The sequence below is a fragment of the Hirundo rustica genome, unplaced genomic scaffold (genome assembly GCF_015227805.2).
Source record: "Hirundo rustica isolate bHirRus1 unplaced genomic scaffold, bHirRus1.pri.v3 scaffold_229_arrow_ctg1, whole genome shotgun sequence".
In the NCBI taxonomy this organism is placed as follows: domain Eukaryota; kingdom Metazoa; phylum Chordata; class Aves; order Passeriformes; family Hirundinidae; genus Hirundo; species Hirundo rustica.
The window spans coordinates 27,931-52,525 of NW_026690288.1; the positions used below are offsets into that span (position 1 = coordinate 27,931).

Here is a 24,595-nt window from a genome sequence, read left to right on the forward strand (position 1 = left end):
TATTTATCTCCACTTCTTGATGAAAGCCACAGGATGGTTAGTGCTGGGATCTGGGTTATCTGCTCATTAACAAAACAGGGATTGACCTTTCTCTATTGAGAAGCTGCCCAAGGCCTTGTGGGGAGGTGCAGGGACAAGGGAACTCCTGGATTGCTCCTGAAGCCCTGGCCAGGCTTGGGGCCCAATCCACGAGGAAGCCGAGCCCGGCTGTTGCCGTACTGGACGTTGTGTCAGCCTGTTGCTGGCACCCGATTGTCCGAGCTGGGCCCTGTCCCAGCACAGTCGGAAAGCCTCTTTGCCGGCGGGTGGACGCGCCTGTGGGAAGTCCCGGTTATGGGAGAGGCTCTCCAGTGCTTGGCTGGGACAGGGGATTCCCAGCTCACGGGCTGTGGCTCTGGAGGATGGTGAAGTCTCAGGGTCCCTGGTGCTGCGTCTCAGTCCCTGTAGTGCTGCTGTCTTTGGTAGCAGTGGTGAGGGGCATTGCAGGGCTTTGTTGTTTGGAGTTCTTTGCTGCTTTGAGCTCTGGTCAATGAGGCTGGATTCCTGAAGCTGGTGTCTGTGTCTTTGCTGCTGCCCCTGCCCCCTGGCCAAACAAACCTGCAAGGATTTAAGGTTTTAGGCCTGGTATTCCCTTTGGTGAGCTTCCTCCCAGCCCTGATGTACTCCTGGAAGTGCCATGGAGGTGTTCTCCTCTCAGGACTGAGGAGCTGTAGGCTGCTGCTGCTTCTGTTCTGCCCTGGGAACCCTTGGGCTTGGAGAGAAGCCTGAAGATGGGCTGGGGAGACATGATCTGGGATATTCCCCCCTCCTGATGTTTGGTACCAGTGCAGTAGGAAAATCCAGGTTTCCATCTAGCTCAGGATTTCTTGGTCTAGGGGCCAAAATTGTGGGAGATGCTGGAGTTTGAGGGGGTATTGTGCTAGCTCTGATGTAGAGCTGCCTCCTGTCATGAAGTAAACAGCACTTGCTGCAACTGGCAGACTTCTGTTTGTTTCCCTCAGAGCATTTAGAGGGCTCTGTAGCTGCTGGGCTGTTCCCAACAGGTGCAAGGTCCTTGTCTGTGCAGTGTAATGAATCGTATTCCACTGAGACTTGAATGAGCCTCCAGGAATTTGTGAGCTGATGAAGGGATTTCTGAGCCAAAGTTCCTGACCTGAATAAGGTTGGCAGCTCTAGTGGACACGCTGATTCCTGGTAATTGTGCCCTTCTGGCTGTGGAGCACCTTGGGTAAGTCAGAAATCTGTGGGAACTCTGTGGCCTTTCCTCATGTAAGTAAATGTATTTATGGCTATTGCACTGCAACGTCAGCTCTGCTGTTGCTGATCTAGAGGAATCAAGTATTTCCCCACCAAGCACAGCCTGTCTCTCTTCTGTCTGTTTCTCAGAGTTTTCAATTGATTGTCCTATTCTTGAAATTCAGTGCTCTTCTGAAGTCCACAGGGAAGAATGTGAGATCATGGTCACAACGCTTAAGCGCCTGTGAGAGGCGAAGCAGAGGCTTCTTTGAAAAGCTCTGCAAAGGGAAATGTCAACTGAACTAGGGACAAGCCTCAAAAGTAGTTAAATATTTTCTTCTAACAATGACATAATGTAAACAGAGGAATGGGATGCATTTGGTATAATTTTAGAGGTAGTCTAGGCAGTACAAACTGCACAGAATTGTATCAACAGGCTGGAAGCAATCAGTTCATTTCCCTCCAATCACAGCTTTGGTTGAGGTGATTTTTCTGGGCAGTTTTTCAACTTGGATGGGAATGAAAGCTTCCAAGGTGTGCCCCTTTGTAGCTCAAGTCCCCTCGAAGATAACAAGCTGATGTTGATGTTTTCACTTTCTTCTCAGGGAAGCAGTGGCCTGAAGCTGTTCTTGTCTCTGGCAGTTGTGGGGCACGCTTGGATCTCTGCTGCAGCTGTTCTGGTGTGTATGATGGGTGGTTTTCAGGGATGTGATGGGCAGCATTGCAGCCTGGAGCGCTTGTCTGGCGGTGCTCAGGGGTCCAATGGCCTGCCGGGTTCCTCCTCTGCCTCTGTCCCAGGGCGGAGCTGTCGTGCCCTTTCAAGCAGCCCTTCCTTTCCTGGGCAGGTGATCCGTGCTGTGCTTGAGGGAGAGATCTTGGCTGTGGCTGTGTCCTGCCTGCCTCGGCTGGCAAATGCTGCGGTTGTGGTTGGCGCGTGGCCGTGGGGATCCTGGGGACAGGTAAGAATCCTTCCCCTTGTGGGGGGATCTGTGCCACACTCAGAGGCTGTGGCCTGCCCTGGGTTCCCAGAGAGCATTTCCCAGCCACTGGGCGCTGCCTGATGAGGCAGGCAAAGGGGAAAAAATCCTGGGGAAGCCCCAAAGTCTCCGCTTGCTCTTTTTTCCCTGCCAAGTACCCTGGAGCGAGTGCAGTGATTCCTGAGGATGAAGAGAGGCTTGGCATGAGGTGAAGAGACTTGGAGCCACCATTTTCTCAGAATGACACTTCTGCTGAAAGGTTTGTCTAATGCTTGGTGCTTTTGTCCCCCTGGGCTGAGTTCCCTGTTTTGAATGCAGGATGGACTTCTGGGGCCTTACACCCAAAGGCAAGCCAATACCTTCTAGTCTGTGGGATCACGTCTTCTGGTTTTTTTCTGCTTCCTTTTGTGTGTCAAAACTGGTTGTTGTTTTTGTGCTTTGTACTTAAGGATGCACGGGAGCTCCTTTGACCCTTCCACACGAAGCAGTCCAAGTGCCCTGTAGTTAATTGGATTAGGTGTTGACTGAAGAATAAAATCAAATTAAACCTGTTGATGTTTCTATGGGTACACTAGGAAAGTTTGATGTTCCTGTGTGTGGGGGGCTTGGGCCGTGCTCATGGAGATGTAAAGAAGCACGTGGATGGCTGTGAGTGTGTACTGGTCACCAATGTACAAAGGCCTGAACAAGAGGCCCTGAGCCAAAGCTGAGCTGTTGATGGAACCTTCAACAAAATGTTCTATTTATCTCCACTTCTTGATGAAAGCCACAGGATGGTTAGTGCTGGGATCTGGGTTATCTGCTCATTAACAAAACAGGGATTGACCTTTCTCTATTGAGAAGCTGCCCAAGGCCTTGTGGGGAGGTGCAGGGACAAGGGAACTCCTGGATTGCTCCTGAAGCCCTGGCCAGGCTTGGGGCCCAATCCACGAGGAAGCCGAGCCCGGCTGTTGCCGTACTGGACGTTGTGTCAGCCTGTTGCTGGCACCCGATTGTCCGAGCTGGGCCCTGTCCCAGCACAGTCAGAAAGCCTCTTTGCCGGCGGGTGGACGCGCCTGTGGGAAGTCCCGGTTATGGGAGAGGCTCTCCTGTGCTTGGCTGGGACAGGGGGGTCCCAGCTCGCGGGCTGTGGCTCTGGAGGATGGTGAAGTCTCAGGGTCCCTGGTGCTGCGTCTCAGTCCCTGTAGTGCTGCTGTCTTTGGTAGCAATGGTGAGGGGCATTGCAGGGCTTTGTTGTTTGGAGTTCTTTGCTGCTTTGAGCTCTGGTCAATGAGGCTGGATTCCTGAAGCTGGTGTCTGTGTCTTTGCTGCTGCCCCTGCCCCCCTGGCCAAACACTTCTACTGTCCAGTACACATCCTGGGAGCTGTGCTGCATCTAATATTTTCAGGTATTTGATCCTGTGAGTTTTAGATGAAAACAGTGCTTCTTTTTGAATCTTGTAGGAAAGCAGGACTGGAACTTGATGACTCGGAGGAGTTTTCCCACAGCTGTTTGCATCTGTGCTACCTTGTCTTTGTTCTTCCTGTGCTGTTGGAGGCGGGACTCATTTATTTGGGTTTTCCTTTTCCATCCCTGGGGACACAGGTGCTTTAGGCTCAGCCGGAAGGAGATTCCCAGTGGAGTTTGTGATAGCTGCTGTTGGTTTTTTTTTTCCCAGAGCTGGTTTATTTAACTTTGCTTTCACGCAATAAACAGTTGAAAATTAGCTTCTTACAGGAATTGGCAAGAGAATTAAGCAGCGTTACCCTTCTTATACTGCTGAGCTTGATTCTGCTCCAAGTCCTGCAGTACCTGAGGACCCCAAGGTGTTCAGGTGTGACGGGGTTGGAAAAACCTGTTGTGTGTGAGGCAGCCCGTTGGGAATGGTGCTGGGTTTTGGATTTGGAAGGGCTGGGTGGGTGTGGATCATGGGATGTACTGTAATGAGAGCAGTGTGCTGTGGGGATGGGCAGGGCCCGTCTCTTCTGTCTGCCAGGGGCATTGGAAGAAAACCTGCTGTGCGGACTGAGCTGATTTGGTGCGTTGGTTCTCCTGTTTCCATAGTTTTTCCCAAGGAGTGGGAAGAAGAAGCTTATTCCTCTGCTTGAGCTAAGAGTCTACCTGGATTTTTGCCCTCCTACAGAGGTGTTGAGTTCTGTTGGTTCTCCTGACTTGGGACTCTAGAGGGTGGGGGAAGAGGATTTTTGTCTCATTTTGTGCTTCTCTGTTGGTTTCAGCTCCTGCTCAGAAAGTTCTCCACGTCACCGACACGCACGTGACAAAGAGGGGGACCCAGAAGTTCTCGGGGCCCTGGCAGCGAGAGCAGCAGCAAATGGTGTTGGAGAGTTTCTGTGAGCCCCTGTTTGTGAGTCTTGTTTGGGGTTGTCCCTCTGTCCCCTCTGGAGGCGCTCCTTGAGCGTGTTCAGGCTGTGCCACGTCTGTCCCCAGCTGGGTGCCGGTGTTTGCCCTTTCCAGGGGAAGCCCTGGGGGGGGTTTGAGGGCTGCCTCTGCCCTGCTGCTGGCTGTGGAGGCAGAGCTGGGACAGGGCAGCTCCTCCGTTCCTTGGTTCCACAAGCTCCCATGTTTTTCTTCCAGGGCGTTCCAGGTGCTGCAAGTCTTTGGCCCAACTGCTGGGAGCCACTGGACCCTTGATGAGCATTGACTGCGCTTGTGGAGGGCCTGGCCACGTGGGCATTCCTGGGAGGAGGAGGTTTGTGAGTGGAATGGCCGATCTGCATGAGACAGGGGGTGAACTCTCACTGGCTGGAGGCTGCAGCTGGGCCTTTGAGGGGATGCGAGGCAAATCCTGCCAGGAGCTGGAGCCTCTTCTCCTGCTAACAGCCCTCCCTGACACACCTGGCCCAGCTGTGAAAGTTTCTTTTCCCTTATGTGTTTCCTTAATTAATAATTTCATCCTTTTGTATTGCTGTATGACAGCAGATAGTAAGAACCCATTGGCTGCATAGCTGCTTTTCATTGCAGCCAAATGGTTTGAAATGAAGCCTGTAGGTCTATCTGTGTACGTGTTTGCAAACAGGGTTCTTCCAGTCTTTCACTCTAAGCCACCCCAAAGAGATTTGTAAACAAGAAGCAAAGTAGCTCTGACCTTGCCAGGGATGGAACCACCATGTGTAAAACAACAAGGCTGTGTTTATTTTATCTCTTTACTCCAAGTGCCCTGGAGTGAGTGCAGTGACCCCTAAAGTTGGAGAGGCGCTTGGGATGACACAAGGAGACTTGGAGAAACCATTTTCTAGACTCACACCTGTGTTGAAAGGTTGGTCTAATGTTTGCTACTTTGACCCATTTTGAATGTGTTTTCTAGTTTTAATTGGATGCTTGAGTTCTTGGGCACTATGTTCTAAGCAAATCAGTGTTTCCTATGACACGGTATCATTTCATGTGGCTTATGCTCATGTTTTATTTCATTTGGTGGAGGTGAGTTGGTTTCTGTTTTTGTGCTCCGTGTCTAAAGCTGGTGCACCTCTGTTGACCCTCCCACAAGAAGACAAGAAGCAGTCCAAGCGCACAGTGGTTAAGTGGGTGAGCTGTTGTCTGAAGAATAGTGTATTAAATCTGTTTGTGTTCCTATTGGCACACTGTGAAAATCCGGTGTCGTTGTGGATGCGGGCACGTGCTTCTGGGGGTGTAAAATAAGCACTAGGATTGCTTTGGAAACACAACAGAAACGTGTGCTAGGCGAAATCGCCTGTGGATAAACTGCTGCTCTGTTGTAGCTCTGTGGCGGTGCTGAGTGTTGCAGAGTGGCTTGAAGGGCTTGCGAGAACCGACCAGGGAATGGAGGAATCGGCTCCAGCGGGATGAGGAGTGTCTGCTTCTCCTTCCAGAAGGCTGAACCCACCCCTGAGCCCAAAGCCTGTGGCCATAATTAATAGTAATGATTGTGCCTTTCTCTCTCCAGGTCCTTGGCAAATGCTGGACGAGAACTGACACAGAATTTCTTGGGACCCTGGCAGAGAGAGAGAAGCAGCAAATGGTGTTGGGAGAGTTTCTGTGAGTACCTGTGAGATCATGGGCTTCTTACAGCTTAAGAAAGGATCTGGATAGGAAAAGAGCTTGTTTTCCATGAAACCCTCATGTGGAACATCTGAACAAAGAGAATGGGATGAGACTTCTTGGAGCCTAGAAATAAGGTGATGTGAGTATTTTTGATAGCAGCAGAGCATCTGGAACCAGTTGGCAGAAGACTCTGCAAGGTAAGTGCAGAGCTGAATGATACAAGCAGGAAAACATCTGGGGCTGGGTTTGGACTTCTCAAGGCCTTGTAGATTCCTCTCTCCAACCGCCACTTGTCAGTAGAGCTGGATCGATATCCTTCAGCGGACCGTCAGTGTCTGGTGTTCCTGGCATTTTAGTAGCTTGAGTTTTTCCCAAGGAAGAGCATCCCGGTCTTGCTCTTGTGTTGAGACAGCTTAGTGCCCTTTTGGACCTCCTTCAAGGAGTAGGAGGAGCCTGGATTTGTGTTTCTTGGATGGTGCTGACCTTCAAGACAAGGACTAAAGGGGAGAGTGCCAAGGCAGCAGGGGCTGCTCTGGAAGTCAGGAATGGTTGTGCTCTTCTGTCCTGGTTCTGCTTAAGAGATGGCTTAGGGCTGCTGAAGTGGTGAGGGCTGAACAAACAGGCCTTTGAGCCAAAGCTGAGCTCTTGGTGGAACCTTCCAGCCTAATGCTGTGTTTGTACGCATTCATTAACAAAGTCCACAGGTTCATTAGCGTTAGGGCCTAGGTATCTGCTCACTGACAAAACAGGGATTGACCTTTCTGTGCCTGAGAAGCTGGACAAAGCCACAAAATCAGACCTCTTGCCTTGCTGGCAGCTCCTGGGTTTTTCCCTGAGCCCTGGCCAGGCTTGGGGCCCAATCCACGAGGAAGCCGAGCCCGGCTGTTGCCGTACTGGACGTTGTGTCAGCCTGTTTGCTGGCACCCAATTGTCCGAGCTGGGCCCTGTCCCAGCACAGTCAGAAAGCCTCTTTGCCTGTGGGTGGACGCGCCCGCGGGAACTCCCGGTTATGGGAGAGGCTCTCCAGTGCTTGGCTGAGACAGGGGGTTTCCAGCTCGCGGGCTGTGGCTCTGGAGGATGGTCAAGCCTTAGGATGTGACTGGTGCTGTATCTTAACCACTTTCTTAATCTTAATCATTTAATTGGCCAAACCCAGGCACCCATGAAAGTTGTCCGCTCGCTCTCTGCTGCTCTAGTTGGGCAAAGGGGTGGGAAATTAATGAGGGGTTTGTGAGTTAAGAACTGAGAGAAAAACACTCTAAGGGCAAAATGGGTTCAAATTTAAAGGTGTAAGGTTAATTTATTATTAACAGAGTCAGAGAATGATAGTGTGAAGTAAATTAAGCCTTTAAAACACCTTGTATTTTTTTCCCTCCCAGCCCCTTCCTTTTCCTACTGACAGTGCAGGGAGACAGGGCATGGGGGTTTTGGTCAGCTCATTATTTGAATTTTTCTTCTGTTTGCTCAGGGAGAGGAGGTTTTTTTTTTTCCTCTGGTATGCTGTAGGGTCCCTCCTGCAGGCCAAGAGCCTTTCCAGAGCTGTTGTGTCGCGGGTTCCTCATGCACAGGGTGCAGTTTTTTAGGCCTTGGTTGCTCTAGTTTGGAGGCAAGGGCTCTCTTTATCTCTAGAAGCAGGTGCCCTCTCTCTCTTCCTATTCAGGTCTCCCACTGGATCAAAGCGCTCTCTGGCTTCCACCCCCTCTCAACCCCCCATGAGTGCTTTCCCCATGGGCTGTGAGTGGATCTCTGCATCCTCTGTGGACTTAATGCAAAGTGACAGGGCCACAACTTGTTTCATCACAGTCCTCACTACAGTTTGCAGAGGAATCTCAGCTGTGATGAGCACTTCTTCCCTCTTTTGTCCATTGACCTTGGTGCCACCATGTTGTTTTCCAGCACATTCTCACTTCCTCCTCTTCTCTGACTAGAAGAAAAGCTGCTGCTCGTAGGTGCTACTGCTAGAAGGTTTCACCAGTTCAAAGACCCCTGCAGGATCCCCCAGCAGCAGGAGGTTGATCTCGTTTAGGCTGCGTGTCGGGGAGTCGCTCGCCGTGTTTTTGCCGTGGGCAGTGGCAGCCACCAGGGCCCTGGCGCTGTTTAAGGCCTCTCCTGGTGCGTGTTGCCAGAGGAGAAGCTGCTGCTGCCAGCCCTGCCCTCGTGCCTGGGGCGCGGCTGGCCGTGGGGCCAGGCAGGCCGGCTTTGCCGCGGCCACACCGAGCTGGCGGTGGCCCCAGCATCACCTTGCCCTGTGCCACGCCAGCAACTGGCTCTGTTGGACGCGGTGGAAGCTTCTCCCAGAAGCCACCTCTGTGGGCTCCCTGCTGCTGCCACAAAACCAGGCTGTGCCAAATCAACACAGCAGTCTTTGGTAGGAATGCTGAGGTGCAATGATGAGCTTCTCATTTTGTAAGTTCTTGCTCTGAGCCTGAGTAAATGACAAAATTCCTGAAGATGGTGTGAATGATTTAAGCATGGCAAGAAACTCACTCCCCATACAGCCCCCTTCCCTGCCCCGGAGTCTGTGAGTAAGAACCTGAAAGTATTGGGTTATGTAACCTAAAAATGTGTGTTCTATTTCATCTGTGGAAAGCAGTTATTTTGGGACATGTTTTATCCTTCTCTTACCCTTCCAGGGGAGTGGGAGACTGGTGCCTTCTGATAATGGCCCAGCCATTAAAATCAGCTGAGGCAGTGCTTCTTACCTCTTTCACCACTCCTCAATCCTCCAGGGGCGCATTTTAAGGATGGCCTGGAGCTGTTTGATCTGCCCTGGACAGCAGGCAAGTATGGACTCTCTGCTGCTGCTGGGCTCTGGGCACACCACCCCCCACCTAGAACCGCGGTTCTAGAGTGACCTAGAACCGCGGTTCTAGAGTGACCTAGAACCGCGGTTCTAGAGTGACCTAGAACCGCGGTTCTAGAGTGACCTAGAACCGCGGTTCTAGAGTGACCTAGAACCGCGGTTCTAGAGTGACCTAGCCCCCCACCTAGGATCCTGTGAGGAATGGCGTGCCTATTAAGGCTAGGTTGCCAATGGTGAGGCAGGAGGTAGTTGTTGGTAATTTTTTTCGTAATCCTACTGTTTTTTAGATATCTTGTACTCCATTAAGGTTGTGGATGATGGAGCCTGAGCACAGGAATAGTATGGCTTTGAAGAATGCGTGAGTTGAAATGTGGAGGAAGGCTGGTTGTGGGAGGTTGAGTCCAATGGTGACTATTATGAGGCCTAGCTGGCTTGAGGTGGAAAAGGCGATGATTTGCTTGATGTCGTTTTGGGTGAGGGCGCATGTAGTGGCAAATAGTGTGGAAAGAGCTCCTAGGCACAGGCATAGAGTGAGGGCGGTTTGGTTAGTGTTAAGTATAGGGTGGGCTTGGATAAGGAGGAAGATTCCGGCCACTACTATCGTGCTGGAGTGGAGTAGAGCGGAGACGGGGGTTGGGCCTTCTATGGCGGCTGGGAGTCAGGGGTGGAGGCCAAACTGGGCGGATTTGCCTGTTGCTGCCCGAATGAGTCCCAGGAGGGGGAGGGTGGGGGTTTGGGAAGGGGAGGAGAGTTGTTGGATTTCTCAGGTGTTTGAGGCGTAGGCTAGTCATGCTGTGCAGAGAATAAGTCTGACATCACCAACTCGCTTGTAGAGGACGGCTTGGAGGGCGGCGGTATTAGCTTCTGCTCGGCCATGTCATCAGCTGATCAGAAGGAAGGATATAATGCCCACTCCTTCTCAGCCGATGAGTAGCACGAAGAGGTTGTTGGCGACAATTAGGATTAGCATAGCGATAAGGCATAGGAGGAGGTAGGAGAAGAATTTTGTGATGTATGGATCTGAGGCTATGTATCATGTTGCAAACTGTAGGCTAGACCAGGATACGAATAGGGCGATGGGGAAGAATGTGAGGGAGTAGAAATCTATCTTTAGGCTGATTGGGATTTTGAAGGTGATGATGAATTGTCATTCTCAGAGGGAAATTGGACTTTCCGTCCCTGTGTAGATGTGGATTGCTATTGGGATTAGGCTGATGAGGAAGGAGGTTTTTACTGTATTTGTGATGGTGGCTGGGCTGTTTTTAAGGTTGGGTGATAGGAGTGGGAGGATAATGGGGGTGGATAGGGTTGTTAGGGTTAGTAGTAGGAGGGTGTTTAGGACTAATGGCAGGTCCATGACTTTTACCTGGATTTGCACCGGGATGGGTGGCTCCTAAGGCTGTTGGAATACTGTTATCCTTTGAAAGGAAGGGGGCTGAGGTTTTAGACTCAGATGCAAGAATGAGCAGTTCTTGTTGGTTAAACCTCCTCTCGGCAGGTAAGAAGGTTTTGACTTCTAGTTTTAGAATCACGGTCTAATGTTTTGGTTCAACTCTACTTGCATATGGGGGTGCCGGAGATGATTTCAGGCTTGAAGATGAGGAGAATCATGGGGATTACGTATAGGGCTATGAGGAGATGTTCTCGTGTGGAGGAGTTTTGGACTGATGTGATGTGGGATGGAAGGGTGCCTCGTTGTGTCATTGTTAGTATGTATAAAGCGTATGAGGCGGTGAGGAGGATTGTGGCCCCTGTGAGGAGGATTGTGAGTGGAGATCAGTTGAACAAGGTGATGATGATGGTTAGCTCTGCTCTGAGGTTAGTTGTTGGGGGTAGTGCTCTGTTAGGTTTGCTAGTAGTCATCAGGTGGCCATGAGAGGTAGGAGGGGTTGCGTGCCTCGTGTTAGTAGGAGGATTCGGCTGTGGGTGCTTTCGTAGTTGGTGTTGGCTAGGCCAAAGAGTATTGAGGAGGTCAGTCTGTGTGAGATGATTAGGATTATTGCCCCTGAGAATGCTCATTGGGTTTGAACGATGGTTGCGGCGACAACTAGGCCTATGTGGCTGACCGATGAGTGGGCGATTAGGGATTTTAGGTCGATTTTGCGTAGGCAAATGGCACTGGCTATCAGTGCCCCTTATAGTGCGAGGGATAATGAAGGGGTAGTGGAGGTTGGTTGATGTTAGGTTTACGAGGATGGTTATTCGTATAATGCCGTATCCTCCTAGCTTTAGTAGCAGGGCGGCGAGGAGCATGGATCCTGCGATAGGGGCTTCTACATGAGCTTTGGGGAGTCCTAGATGTAGTCCGTATAGGGGAGCTTTAACGATGAAAGGTATTAGGAGGGCGAGGCTTGATGCGATGCCTGTTCAGGAGGAGGTGAGGGTTGGGTGTGAAAGTTTGAGGATTGGGAAGTCAAGGGTGCCTGTTTGGTTATGTAGGTGGAGGATGGCGATTAGCAGGGGGAGTGAGCTGGCGAGTGTGTAGAATAGGAGGTAAATGCCGGCATTTAGATGTTTGGGCTGGTTCCCTCATTGGGTGATGGGGATCAAGGCTGGGACGAGGGTGGCCTCAAATGCAATGTAGAAGAGTATTATTTCTGAGGCTGAGAAGGCCAGGAGGATGAAGGGTTGAACTATTGCAGAATTTCCCCACGAGACTAGACGACCGCCGATGGCAAAAGTGAAAGAGACTGCTCTCTGGCGTCGGGTGGGATTTTACAGCTTTTATTCTCGAGTCCTGCCTGCTTTGCTGGAGACCTTTCCCGATGACTCGCCAGTGCCAGAGAGAGCTGGCCCCTCCCCTGTCAGGGCTTTTTCCCCAGGGAGCAGGGCCCAGAGGCACCACCCAATAAGGGAGAAGGGGCAGGGGAACAGAGTTAGGTTCCATTTCAGTATGGGGGATGGGCACTGCTGGGCAAGGACAGATGGAAAAAACATTACAAATCCGATGAAGTATAAACCCAATTAATGCATTACAACAAACTATGATTACTGTTGTGATAAAAATTTGTTTGCGTATGGGGGGTTCTTGTTCCAGGTGATTTTGGCTTGCTATGAGTATTAGAGGAAGGAGTCAGCACGATAGGACTGGGGGGAGGCCAGGGGGGCAGAGATTTGGTCCATGGAGGTTCAAGGGGTTAGGTCAGGTTCCACCCACCTAGAACGGTGGTTCTAGACCCACCTGGAACCAGTCCCTTGGTCTGGACCACCCAGTTGGAGGGAAAACCCAGACTGGATTTCTCCTGGAAACTGGAATGGAGTTGGCAAAGGAGAAAAGAAAACCAAGACTGGATTGCTCACGGGGTCTGGATTGGCGTCACCTGGCTGGAGGGAAATTCTGGACTGTACTCTGGGCAGTGAGCCCAGTCTGTGTAGAATGTAAGTGCATAATTCAGGACTGATCCAATCCCACTGAAGATTTTCCATGAAATTTGCTGAGGATGGGCCTCAAGTTATTTGCATCCACAGCTCCCCAGTGTGGACTTTTCCTGTGTAACGCTGGCCTCAGGGGCAGAGAAATACTCTTGGAAATGAAATTCAAAGGCAGCATCTGAGGCAACGGCATTTCAAGCTGTGGTTAAAATTTCTATGAAATAGCTTCAAAGCTATCTATTACAGAATAACTGAAATCAAATGGAGACTAGAAGATCAGCATGGTATTGATTTATTCTGGGGAGTATGTTCGACACAGATTATCCCTTTTCCTCATTTACTGAAGATCTCTCTGTGTTATCCCTACCTCTTGCTGAACCTGCACACAAACTTTGCAAACTTTGCCACGGGTTGCTTAATTTAAGATAATTTTAGGGAATAAATAATTCTTTTGAAACACATCTCCGCCTTTGATTTCCTCTGAAAACAGGCAATGAACAGAAACATACTGAATCTGCATGTGGTCTGTGTCTTATTTCTAAATCATTGATTATCAAGTGATGATTTCTGTTTTGTTTCCAGATTGAAAATGGAGTTGCTGAGCTAAGTTTTAACAGTAAGAAGGCAGCAAGTCCTATAGGGTTTGACAGTCTGGAAGCACTGGACGGGTCCTCTTTATATACTGTGGCATCAGTGTTGGAGTCTATGGGTAAGTTGCTCCTGGATTGAAATTTTTCTTGACACTTCTGCAAATGTGAATAGAACTAGAAAAGAAAATTATGACCACCGCTGAGATGCAGCATAACATTGACGAGTTCAGCTGAGAGTGTGAAGTGTTTTTATATCTACAAAGCTTTATTGCACTTAAGTTTGCACTCCTGAGCTGTGCGTTTAGTTTCAAAGGTCTGATATTGCTGAAGAACAGACCCAATTCACGTTCTGCTATTTTTCCTGCCCTAAAACAGCCTTTTAGTTGCTCTGTACCAGTTACATAAGGAAATATGCTAATGTAATATTAAAAATAAATAATTATGTGACGTTGCATTTTGTTTATCTGACATTAAAATCTAAGACTGCAGCTATAAATCCCGATTGCCTTTTTGTATGAGTGATTTAGTGCTAAAACTAAGTTCAGCAATCAGAATTCAAAAACAAACAAACAGAAACACACAAGAAAAGAGGAAAAAAAGAGAGGCTGCATTAGGAGAACATTTCCTCTCTGGAAAAACTAAAGACCTTTACTTAGGGCTGTTCCTTTTGCCAGCATCCCAAATGCTTCTACATTGCTAAAAAAGTAAAATCCAGTATCATCTACCTTGAGATGTGGAAGACCAGGAAATTACACGTTTTAAATATCCACAGGGAACTGAATAGTTTTCATGGTTTTCCTGGGACACAGAGTGCTGTGTCCAGCTCTGGTGCCTCCACCATGAGAAGGACATGAACCTGCTGCAGTGACTCCAGAGGAGAGTCACAAAGAGGCGAAATAAGGGCTAAAGACCCTCTCCTATGAAGGCAAGCTGGGAGGGCTGCGGTTTTTCAGCCTGGAAAAAAGGCTTTATAAACACTTAGAGCATCCTTCCTGTGCTGAAAGGGGGTTATAAGAAGGCTGGAAAAAAATACATACAGGACCCTGGAATGATAGGATACAAGGGAATGGCCTTAAATGGAAAGAGGGCAGGTTTATATTACAGAACAGGTACAAGTGCTGTACCGTGAGGGTGGCAAGGCAGTGAGAGGGGTTTTCCAGAGAAGTTGTGGCTGCCCTATCCCTGGCAGGGTTCAATGTCAGGTTAGATGAGGCTTTGAGCAACCTGGTCTAGTGGCAGGTGTCCGAGCCACAAAAAGGGAGGGGCTTGATGATCCTCAAGGTGCATGAGTGGATGTGATCTATCCTTTCAATGCCATGTTCTCTAGCGCAGGTGTTTATAAGGCTGTTCTTGAAGTGGGTCCCATTGTCTGACTCGATTCTCTCCGGGGTGCCATGTCTCCATGGGTTTTGCATTTCAAGGCCCACCATGGTGTTCCGGGCAGTAGCGTGAGGCACAGGGTAGGTCTCTGACCATCCAGTGGTGGCTTCCACCATGGTCAGCACGTAGCGCTGGCCTTGGCGGGTTTGGGGAAGGGTGATGGTGTCAATCTGCCAGGCTTCCCCGTACTTATACTTGGACCATCGCCCGCCATACCATAGCGGCTTTGCCCGCTTGGCCTGCTTGATGGCAGCACACGTCTCACAGTCATGGATAACCTGAGAAATACTGTCCATGGTTAGATCCACCCCTCGGTCTCGTGCCCACTTACAGGTGGCATCCCTGCCCTGATGACCTGAGGCATCATGGGCCCATTGAGCTAGGAACAGCTCTCCCTTGTGTTGCCAATCTAAGTCTGTCTTTGACACCTCTGTCTTTGCAGCCTGATCTGCCTGTTTGTTGTTCTGGTGCTCCTCGTTAGCCCGACTCTTGGGGACATGGGCATCTACATGGCGGACTTTCACAGGTAACTTCTCTACCTGACTGCAGTGCCCTTCCATTCCTCGGCAGCCCAGATTGGTTTCCCCCTATGCTGCCAATTGGCCTTTTTCCACCTTTCCAGCAAAGCCCACAGAGAACTGGTGAATGCCAATCTGTGTATCCGTGACTCGGTGTAGAGGTAGAGCTTTGGTCACTTCTCTCTTTCAGCAATGTCCAGGGCAAGTTGAACAGCTTTGGGTTCAGTTAGTTGACTCGATCCACCCTCTCTTTCAGTGGCTTGTGCAACTTGTCGTGTGGGGCTTTATATGTCTGCTTTTTACTTCTGGTTTACCCTTATGATGCCGCATGAACTCTTAGTGAAAAGAGCTTAGCGTGTTTCTTCGGCTGGCAGTTGGTTATATGGTGGAGCTGCTTTAGCACGTGTCACTTGTTCCTGCTCCTCTTCATCCGTGGGATTAAAGTTTTGACTTTCCGGCCAGTTGGTAATTACTTCTAAAATCTCAGGGCGATTCGGGTTTCCAATAGGAGTGTGCTGAGTGATGAGGGCAATCCATTTGCTCCATGTGGCGTTGGTGGCGTGATGGGTAGAGGGAACCTTTCCTTTAACCTTTCCTTTAAACATCCACCCCAGCACCGGTAGTCGGGGTGCAGGAGTTGTGTTTCTGTGCCAGTCACCTCTGAGGCGGCTTGAACTCTTTCCTGGGTGGCCAAGATTTCCTTCTGTGTTGGAGTGTAGTTGGCTTTGGACCCTCTGTAACTTCAGCTCTAGAATCCCAGCGGTCGGCCCCGCGTCTCCCCAGGCACCTTCTGCCAAAGGCTCTAGGACGGGCCATTGTTCCCGGCTGCAGAGTGGAGCACATTCTTCACCTCTGGTCATATTCTGACTAGGTCAAAGGCTACCGCATGAGCAATCTCCTGCTTGATCTGGGCAAAGGCTTGTTGCTGTTCAGGGCCCCAGTGGAAATCGTTCTTGCGGGTGACCAGGTAGGGAGGGCTCACAGTCTGGCTGTACTCAGGGATGTGCATTCTCCAAAAACCTATGGGGCCTAGGGAAGCTTGTGTTTCCTTCTTGCTGGTCTGTGGAGACATTGCAGTGGTCTTATTGATGACCTCGGTGGGAATCTGATGCCGTCCATCTTGCCACTTTACTTTCAGGAACTGGATCTCTTGGGCAGGTCCCTTGACTTTGCTCTTCTTGATGGCAAAACCGGCTTCCAGCAGAATGTGGATGATCTTCTCTCCTTTCTCAAACGCTTCCGTTGCTGTGTTCCCCCACACAGTGATGTCATTGATGTACTGTAGATGTTCCGGAGCCTCGCCCTTTCCCAGTGCAGCTTGGATGAGTCTAGGGCAGATGGTGGGGCTGTGTTTCCACCTCTGGGGCAATCGGTTTTAGGTGTACTGCACGCCCCTCCATCCTCCAGGGGGGCGTTTTCTGATTATGGGCCATTAGGGCCCACCAGTGACATGACACATTCCATCATCCCATTGTGAGATGCTCCAGCCAGTGGGGGAGGAGCCAACTGTTCCTAGCAAGATCAAAACTGGGACTGAAGAACATAAGGTATCCAGTTTTTTCACTGGATTCCCAGAGGAAGACCGGACCCATCTTGTCACCACTGGACTTTCTACAGGACCATCTCTACTCCCCCAGACCACGTCTGTTACTCCGGGAGGAGTTGTTTGGATTGCTTCCAACACCCTGACCACCAAGGGTGCCAGGTCATTTCCCTGACTCTGTCAGAGTTTTCCAGGATTTTTGGTTGCTACCTTGCTTGGCTTTTTTGTACTACTATATTTGTATTTCCTTTTTTTTTTTTTTTTTTTTTTTCTTAATACTCCTAGTAAAGAACTGTTACTCCTATTCCCAAATCTTTGCCTGAAAGCATCTAATTGCAAAACCATAATAATTTAGAGGGAAGGGGGCTTACATTCTCTTACATTCCAAGGGAGGCTCTAGCTCTCCTTAGGAGACAACTGTCTTTCAAAACCAAGACACTGAATAACTCTGTCCTTTGTGGGGGAGTTATGACCACCTATTAAAAAAACAAACAAAAAAACCCCTGAAGCTGATGTTTATATTTTCACTTTATTCTTCTTTGCGGGGGGAAAAAGGACTGGGTGTTGTTCTCATCCCTGGTTTCATGAGAGATCTGGATATCTGCTCTGGGGGCCAGGACAGCTGCATGTCAGGGATGCGATGGGTAATGGGCACCACTGGTTGATGCTGTGCTCTTGCCTACCTCGACTGGTCAATGCTGCTGCTGCTGGGATTTGAATATTGCCACGGAGCTTCTGTGGACATGGAACAGTCCTTGCCCTTGCAGGTGGATCTGTGCCTCCCTTGGAGGCTCTGATTTGCCCTGGATTGGTGGAGAGAGAAGATGCCAGGGAAGCACAAAGCCTCCACTTGCTCCTTTTTTTGCCAGGTACCCTGGAGTGAGTGCAGTAACCCTGAGGATGGAGAAGGGTTTGGGATGAGGCCAAGAGACCTGGGGAAACCATTTTGCAGAATGACACTTGTGTGGAAAGGTTTGTCTAATACTTGGTGTTTTTGTTCATATTGCGTGTGTTTTCTTGTTTTAGTGACTATTTGAGTTCTGGGGCACTGCATTCAAAGGCAAGCAGATCTTTTCTAGTGCACTATATCCTTCTTCTAATTATTTTCTATTTGATTTTGTGGAGCAAAATTGGGTTTTGGTTTCATCCTCTGTACATAAGGGTGCAGGATCTGCACTGACCCTTCCACACAGAGCCCTCCATGTGCACACTGGTTAATTGGAGTAGGTGATTTAGGCGCTGCCCGAAGGAGATTCCCAATGGAGTTTGAAAGAGATGTGCTGTTGGGTTTCCCACAGCTGGATTAGTTAATATTTGTGTTGTGCACTAAACAGCTGAACAGTTGGGTTTTTCTTCCTTCCAGAATGCTGCCAGGCAATCCAGCTGGGTGCTTTGCACATCCTAGGTTTTTTTCCGTCTCTTGTCACATTGGAACCCCCTGGCGTCCTCAGGTCCAGAGGGACTTTGAGGAAGAGGGATTCCCAGCGAGACAAGCAAGGTCGTGTTTTGTTATGTATTTGTTTGAAAAATTTCTGCCTGTAAATTATTTCCAACGGGTTTATTTTTTCACAAAACCCAACTGAAATAAGCCACCTCTGGGAAACCCAACAGCAGCTGTCACTGAAACTCTAGTGAGAGTCTCCTCCAGGCTGAGCCTAAATGCTCTGTGTCCCTGAGAAAAAGTGTCACTTAGCATGGGGTACGACTGACTTGAGGCCTTAGTTCCACAGCTCCTCTATGGACGTGCACTATGGCTGAGGAGGGACAGGTATGGAAGAAGGAGGAAAACAGCCCAGCCTTTCACAAGCTTTTCACAGTATGCACTGGGGCTGGAGGCACTTCCCTTCTCTGCTTTGCACAGATTTTATCCGCTCCCCTCCTCTCCCCCAGGTCAAAGTTCCCAGCACATGGGGGCTGTTTGGCTCCCCCCGGCCTTAGCCCTCTGGCACGGGAGCAGTCTCCCTCTGTGGGTGCAAGAACACATCCTGCACTTTCTGCAGTGTCCTTCTCTTGCCCCCTTGGAGCCGTTAGACCACGCTGCCGTGCGGAGCACAGGGAGAGTTTGGCGTGGTCGTGGCCATGCCCGGTCCTGGCTGTGTTCTTGAGGAACCGTCTCTGCCACAAAGTCAGGGTGCTTCTGACGGTGTCCCCACCCTGGCTGTGGCCGCCTGAGCGTGCAGGTGCTGCCCTGAGAGGGCTCTGCCAGGGGTGCTGAGCCTGGGCTGGGTGGGGGCTCATTGAATCCGTGGACCCACCACGTGCCTCCCCAGGCCACGGCCCTGCGCTGTCCCCACCCCTGCCACGCACAAGGCAGCCAGCAAGGCCCTGCCCTCCTTTCACCCTGACTACTGCTCTCTGACCTTTTGCTTTGCCCTTAATGTCTCACCCTGAACACTGACTTTCAAAGCTGATATTGGCAGTAACAGGCAGCCAGTTCAGTTCTGTGTTTAGGTGTAGTACAGAAACAGGATCTTTCTCTTGTTGTGACGGGGCAGCGATTGGAGGATGTGGTAAAGAGACTGGAATGCAAAGAGAATTAAAAACATGAAGATGGGCTTAGTTTTGTGGCCAGAGCTCTACTCTGCGGTACCACATTTCCTGAACTTGGCAATGCCATGCACCTGCCACAAGTACACACCAAGCGTGAACCACAGCCCCTGTGTAGGCCAAGCACCTGCACAGGTTGCACACGCTGAGCGCATGCTGCGCACGGCCCCTGCCTTTCATCCTGACCCTTGCCCTGTGACCTCTTCCTATGATTTTCCGATTTCTGGTGACCAGTGGGTTTTCCCACAGTGGTCACCGGATTGCGTGATCCCGCCCGTGTTTTCCTGAGGGTGGGCTACCTTCAGTCCACTCCGCATTTTCCCACGTACCAGACTGTGTGTGCAATCAACTGTGTTTTCCCAATTCCTGAGTCCACGTGCTCGCATCCACGTTTTCCTAGTTCTGTATAATGCACCATCCAGTCCGTGTTTTCCCACGTTTAGACTGCCTGAGTGCTCCTGTCCATTTTCCTGATTTTGGACTCTGTGTGCAATCTGGGCCATGTTTTCCCACATTCTGCACACAATTCAGTCCACGGTTTCCTGATTCTGGACTCTGCGCAATCTACTCTGTGTTTTACTCATTCCAGGCTCCGTGTGTTATCCAGTCTGTGAATTGCCAGTTCTGGATGCCAGGTGTGACCCTGTGTCTGTGTTTTCCTCCATTCCAGACCCCACGTGCAATCTGCTCCAATTTTCCCCCACCCTGGGCTCCATGTGCCATCCAGTCCAGGTTTTCCCCCATTCTGGAGTCTGTGGGTACTCCAGTCCATGTTTTGCCACATTCTGGACTCCATGCATGACCTGATCCAGAGTTTCCTGATTCCATATTCTGCATGTGATCCCATCTGCATTTTCCTCAGTTCCAGTCTCTGTGTGATCCCGGTTTCCCCCATTGCAGACTCTGTGCACAATCCGAGTTAATTACTGATTCTGGACTCCGTGCACAATCTCCTCTGTGTTTTCCTCCATTCTGGACCCCACGTGTGATCTGCTCGATGTTTTCCCCCATTCTGGAGCCCATACATGATCCAGTCTGCCTTTTCCCACGTTCTGGGTTCTGCAGGTGATCAGCTCTCTGGTTTCCTGAATCTGGACTCCACGTGCAATCCTGTCCGCGTTTTCCTCCATTCCTGTCTCCGTGTGTGATCCCGCCCACATTTTCCCCCATTCCGGATTGCCTGCATTGTCTAGTCTGCATTTTCCCACATTCCGGACTCTTTCTGCTATCCAGCTCGTGGTTTCCTGATTCCAGACTCTGCACATGGGCTTGTCCACATTTTCTTCCATTCTAAATTCCACGTGTGATCTGGTCCATCTTTTTTCCCCTTCTGTACTCCGCACGCGCTGCTGTCCTAGGGTGACTTTCCGATGCCTGTATCCCCAGTCATCTGTTCTGTTTGTGCTGTATATTGAGTTCTGTACCTTTAAGACTGGTTCTAAGAGCGAGGAGAAGCGCAGGGTTTGTTTTGAGAGAGCCACCTGACTCCTACACCTTCCTCTCCAGATGGGGTGCTCAGCAGAGGCTTAAAGAGACTGCAGGACAGAGATCTTTTTGCTTTTAGTTAGTTTCAGCTAGCTAGGGCAGAGAAATTCCCTAGACTGGCTTTTTTCCATTTTTCTTGTAACTGTTTAAACCTACTCTAGACTGAAAAACTGTAATAGTTTTCATTTTGAAACCGGGCGGAAACACCAAGTAATGTAGTGGTTTCACATTGACTAAATTCTGGTCTTAGTACTTACTCTTTCTGTGGGAGAGAGACTAGGAGAAAAACAAAGCAGGCTCAACCTTAAAAATTAACAAATAGTTTTATTAACACACACTAAAAGAATAGGGAAAAGAAAGTTGGAAAAAAACCTAAAACGGAATGAAACTTCAAAAACACTCTTCCCTCCCCTTACAAACTGTTCACTTTCCTACAAAACAACATAAAGAGATAAAACTTGTAATTTTCAGTCAGTGTCACTATCTGACAATAGTCTTTCATCAGTTCTTCAGGGGAAGAGTCTCTCTTAGAGTTATGGATCCCACTGACAACTTAGAACAGTTCTCTTGTGGGTTTTTTTAACTGTTACAAAAACAACCGCCCGGAAAAACTGCTTCTGTGACTCCTCCCATGAGCGGGTCCCCAAGCTGCTTGGGTCTTAGACTTTTGCATACTGGGGTGTCACCTTTTAAAGATGAATAACTCTAAAGCAATGGATTCTTCACTTCAAGGTACAGAGATATCTTCTCACTTCTTCACTGGCGCAGAGAGCTTCTCATCTTTCTCTCTGTTCAAGCATCTTAGAAGATTAATATTACTTAGTCCATCATAAATCCCTTTGCTTAAATCTACACATAAATCTAAACAATCATCTCCCCAAATGCATATCTTTCCCATGATTTAAAGGAATGATCTAAATATAGAGTTCATTTCCATGGCTCAAGTAAGAATGGAACAACCAGCTCGTCAACCCTCTGCCCTAATAGTCTTTTCACTTTTTACTTTACTGACTTCATGCTGGTTTTTTTCTTTATGTTCACTCTGTCCTTTCTTACTCTCTCAGAGAAGGGCTAAGCTCTGGAAGCTTCGTGTTCCTAGGAAAGGGTTAAATCTGCTCCGAGTCTTTGCTTCTCCCTCTGTAGCTTGTGGTGTTAGATGTCCAAGGCTGTGCTGGTGAGGGAGGAAGAACTCACACAGAAACATCAGAGATCAGGGCACCCGGGCAGTCCGGAATCAAAAAAAAAACCAAAACAGGCAGGATCATAAATACCTTCTCAGCCCACCCCTCGGAGTAAATCGGGGTGGCCTCAGCCTAAATGGTGCCCATGGCTCTTATCAGGGGCTCGGCAGAGATCTCTCCCTGTTCCAGGGAAGTTTGGAGAAAGTGGTTGTTGTAAAGCAGCAACCTCTCCTTCCCCCACCCCCCGACCTGGGAGCCGATGGAATCCGGCCAGGCCTCAGGCCAGCTCCCCGCCAACAGGGGGGAGCAGCAGGCCCAGCTCGATGTTACCTGTCTCCCTCTGGCCAAAGGAAAGAAGGAAAAGGGACCCGCCTACAGGAAATTAAGGGGGTTTATATGGTACTTCCTAAAGTCATAGCCAACCATCTTCAGTGGTCAGAAGATGCCAGTATTCCAGCTAACCCTCTGATAGGTCCCTGTCCTTTCTAAAGCAATTCCCAGGTGCTGACCTGGAGAATTACTCTACATTCTTCTCTAACTAAAAAAACTAAACTGTACTAACCCATGACAGGAGAGCACTGAGGACTTGCACCTGCAGCCCACTGGAGCCTGGACCTCAGCATTTTCCAGCGGCGCCGGAGGGACTGGGACCGATGAGAGACTGAGAGAGAGCCGCGCTACACCTACGGCAAGAACTTTCTCAATTTGCCACCTCACTCCAGAGCAAGAGGTTTTATTTGTTCGTATAATCCATTCTTTATACTTGTATGCGCTTTGTTTGTTATGTAAAAGAGTTTTTTCCACTTTTCTCCAAAAGGGTTTGTTACCAGAACGGGCAGAGGGAGCGGCCATTTAAGTTTGCTTCCCAGAGAGATCCCAATTCAGGAGTTTTCTCCCAAATTTGTCCCTAAACCAGGACAGCTGCTCTCTGGGTTGTTCCCTGTGCCATGCTCTGTGTGTGATCCGGTCTGGGATTTTCTCCATGCTGGGTTCTGCGCATGAGCCAGTCCAAGTTTTCCATCCTTGCCGGGTTCCAAAGTCCAGCCCCGCTGCTTTTTCCTCTCATGCCAGGCTTTGTGCGTGATCCCGCCTGCTTTTTCCCATATCTCCTTCTCTGTGCGTGTTCCCAGCAATTTTTAGCCTGTGCCAAGCTCCGTGAGTGATCTTGCCCCATTTTGCACCCATGCTGCCACCTGGCCCCGATTCAGGCTGGATTTTTCTCTCACTGCAGGTTCCAGGCACAGTGTGATCTGGGTTTCTCTTTGTTCTGGGTCACGGCTGACATCTGTTTGAGGTTTTCGCCTGTTCTGGATTATGGCTGATGCGCGGTCTAGACTTTCCCCCATGCAGGACATCAGGTACAACCTCACCCACTTTTTTCCCCCATTCCAGACTTCTGGCACAGTCCCGTTTGGGTTTCCCCTCATACTGGATTCTGGGTTGGATTCTGGTATTGGATTCTTGCTTTGGTCTGGGGCTTCCCCTGTTCTGAATTCCAGCTGTGATCCTGTTTTCTACCCATTCATGACTTAATGCACAATCCCTGAGGGGTTTTCCTCATTCTGGATTCTACATGTGACCCTCCCAGGTGTTCCAACATTCAGCGCAGATCCTCTCACCGTTATCCTTCGTCATGGGCTCTTTTCTTCTTCTTCCTTTCTTTCAGATGCTGGACTTGCCTCTGTGGGCGTGTGCTGAGCTCTTGCTGCAGGGAACTGTCAGGCCTGAATGGCTGGGAGTTCGTGTTCTTCTCACTGGGGAATTGGAAATAATTATTAATTGCAGAAATGTTTTCTGAAGCCTTTCCCCTTTGCTGGTAGATCTTCTCCTTCTGCCTTTGAATTTACAGCTGTTCCCTGCTGTCTTTTGCCTGAATTCCTTGCAGCTGCTAACTGGGAAAACCTGGAATAACAGAGGGGACAGAAGTGACATTTTTAGCTGAAAACCTGAGGCAATTGAGAGGGGACACAAGAATGGTTTGTGTAGGAAAATGTGAGGGGATGTTGAGGGGAGCGAGGTAGCGTTTTTGAGGGAAAAGCTGAGGTGATGTTTAGGGGAGAGAGTGAAAATTTTTGGAGCAGAAAAGAGTTAATCAATATTGTACCAGAAGGAAAATCTTGGGGGTAAAACTCGATGTGATCTGTAGGGGACAGAATGAATATTTTGGAGTAAAAAAAGTAGTAGACAAGTAAGGAAATTTGTGGAGGCAAAACTTGACAAAATCTCAAGAGCAGAGAATGAACACTGAAGAAAAACTGGGCTGAGGAGCAGTGGGCATGTAGGGAAAATCTGGGGGCTAAATGTGAGCGAATCTCTGGAGGAGAGCATGAACATACTGAGGTAGCATGAGGGAAGCAGTTGTGGGCAGACGGGGAAATTTTGGGGTAAAGATTATATGAAATAATCTGTAGAGTGATCGTTTTGGAGTAAAAATTAGGTGCAGAGGGACTGTTTGGGGGGGTAAGTCTTGACAAAAGCCGCATGGTAGGAAGTAAATAATGCTGCAGGAGAAATGAGGGAATCCATAGTGGACGTGTAGGGGAATTTGGGGGGGGCAAATACGCAAATGACATAATCTCAAGGTTGAGAATGAATATTTTAGGTAAAAATGAGGTGATAAGTTATGGACAGTTAAGGAAAATTTTGGGGGTTAAACTTGAGGTAATCTCTAGGGAGAGAGAGAACACTGGCAAACTTGAGGCAGTCACTGGGGGTAGGCAAGGGAATTTGGGGGTAGAACTTGGGAGGATTGTAGGGCAGAGAATGAACATATTGGGGTAGAAATGAAGTGATCAGTAGGTAACATGAGGTAGAATTTAGAGGCCAAACCCTGAGGTAATTATGTAGGAACAGTAGGTGTCTTTGGGAAAAAAATCTGACTTAATTTGTAGGGGACAGAATGAACATTTTGGGGATAAGAGACATAACACACACTTGTGGTTTTGGTTTTCAAATCTAGTTAT

General features: G+C 49.4%; 1 long non-coding RNA gene across 2 annotated transcripts; it reads left to right on the plus strand.

Annotated features, from left to right (window-relative positions):
* The first annotated feature begins 357 nt into the window (after positions 1-357).
* On the plus strand, positions 358-24,556 carry LOC120747855 (uncharacterized). Of its 2 annotated transcripts, XR_009208736.1 has the most exons (14): positions 1,185-1,557; positions 1,842-1,916; positions 2,082-2,195; positions 2,369-2,472; positions 3,657-4,027; positions 4,258-4,338; positions 4,431-4,558; positions 4,789-4,903; positions 5,368-5,470; positions 6,116-6,207; positions 12,971-13,097; positions 17,289-17,391; positions 22,204-22,362; positions 22,864-24,556. It is a non-coding gene; the product is annotated as an uncharacterized LOC120747855 (long non-coding RNA). The 2 variants fall into 2 exon arrangements; XR_009208735.1 differs by lacking the exons at positions 3,657-4,027; positions 4,258-4,338 and having other exon boundaries at positions 358-1,228.
* Positions 24,557-24,595: the final 39 nt, after the last annotated feature.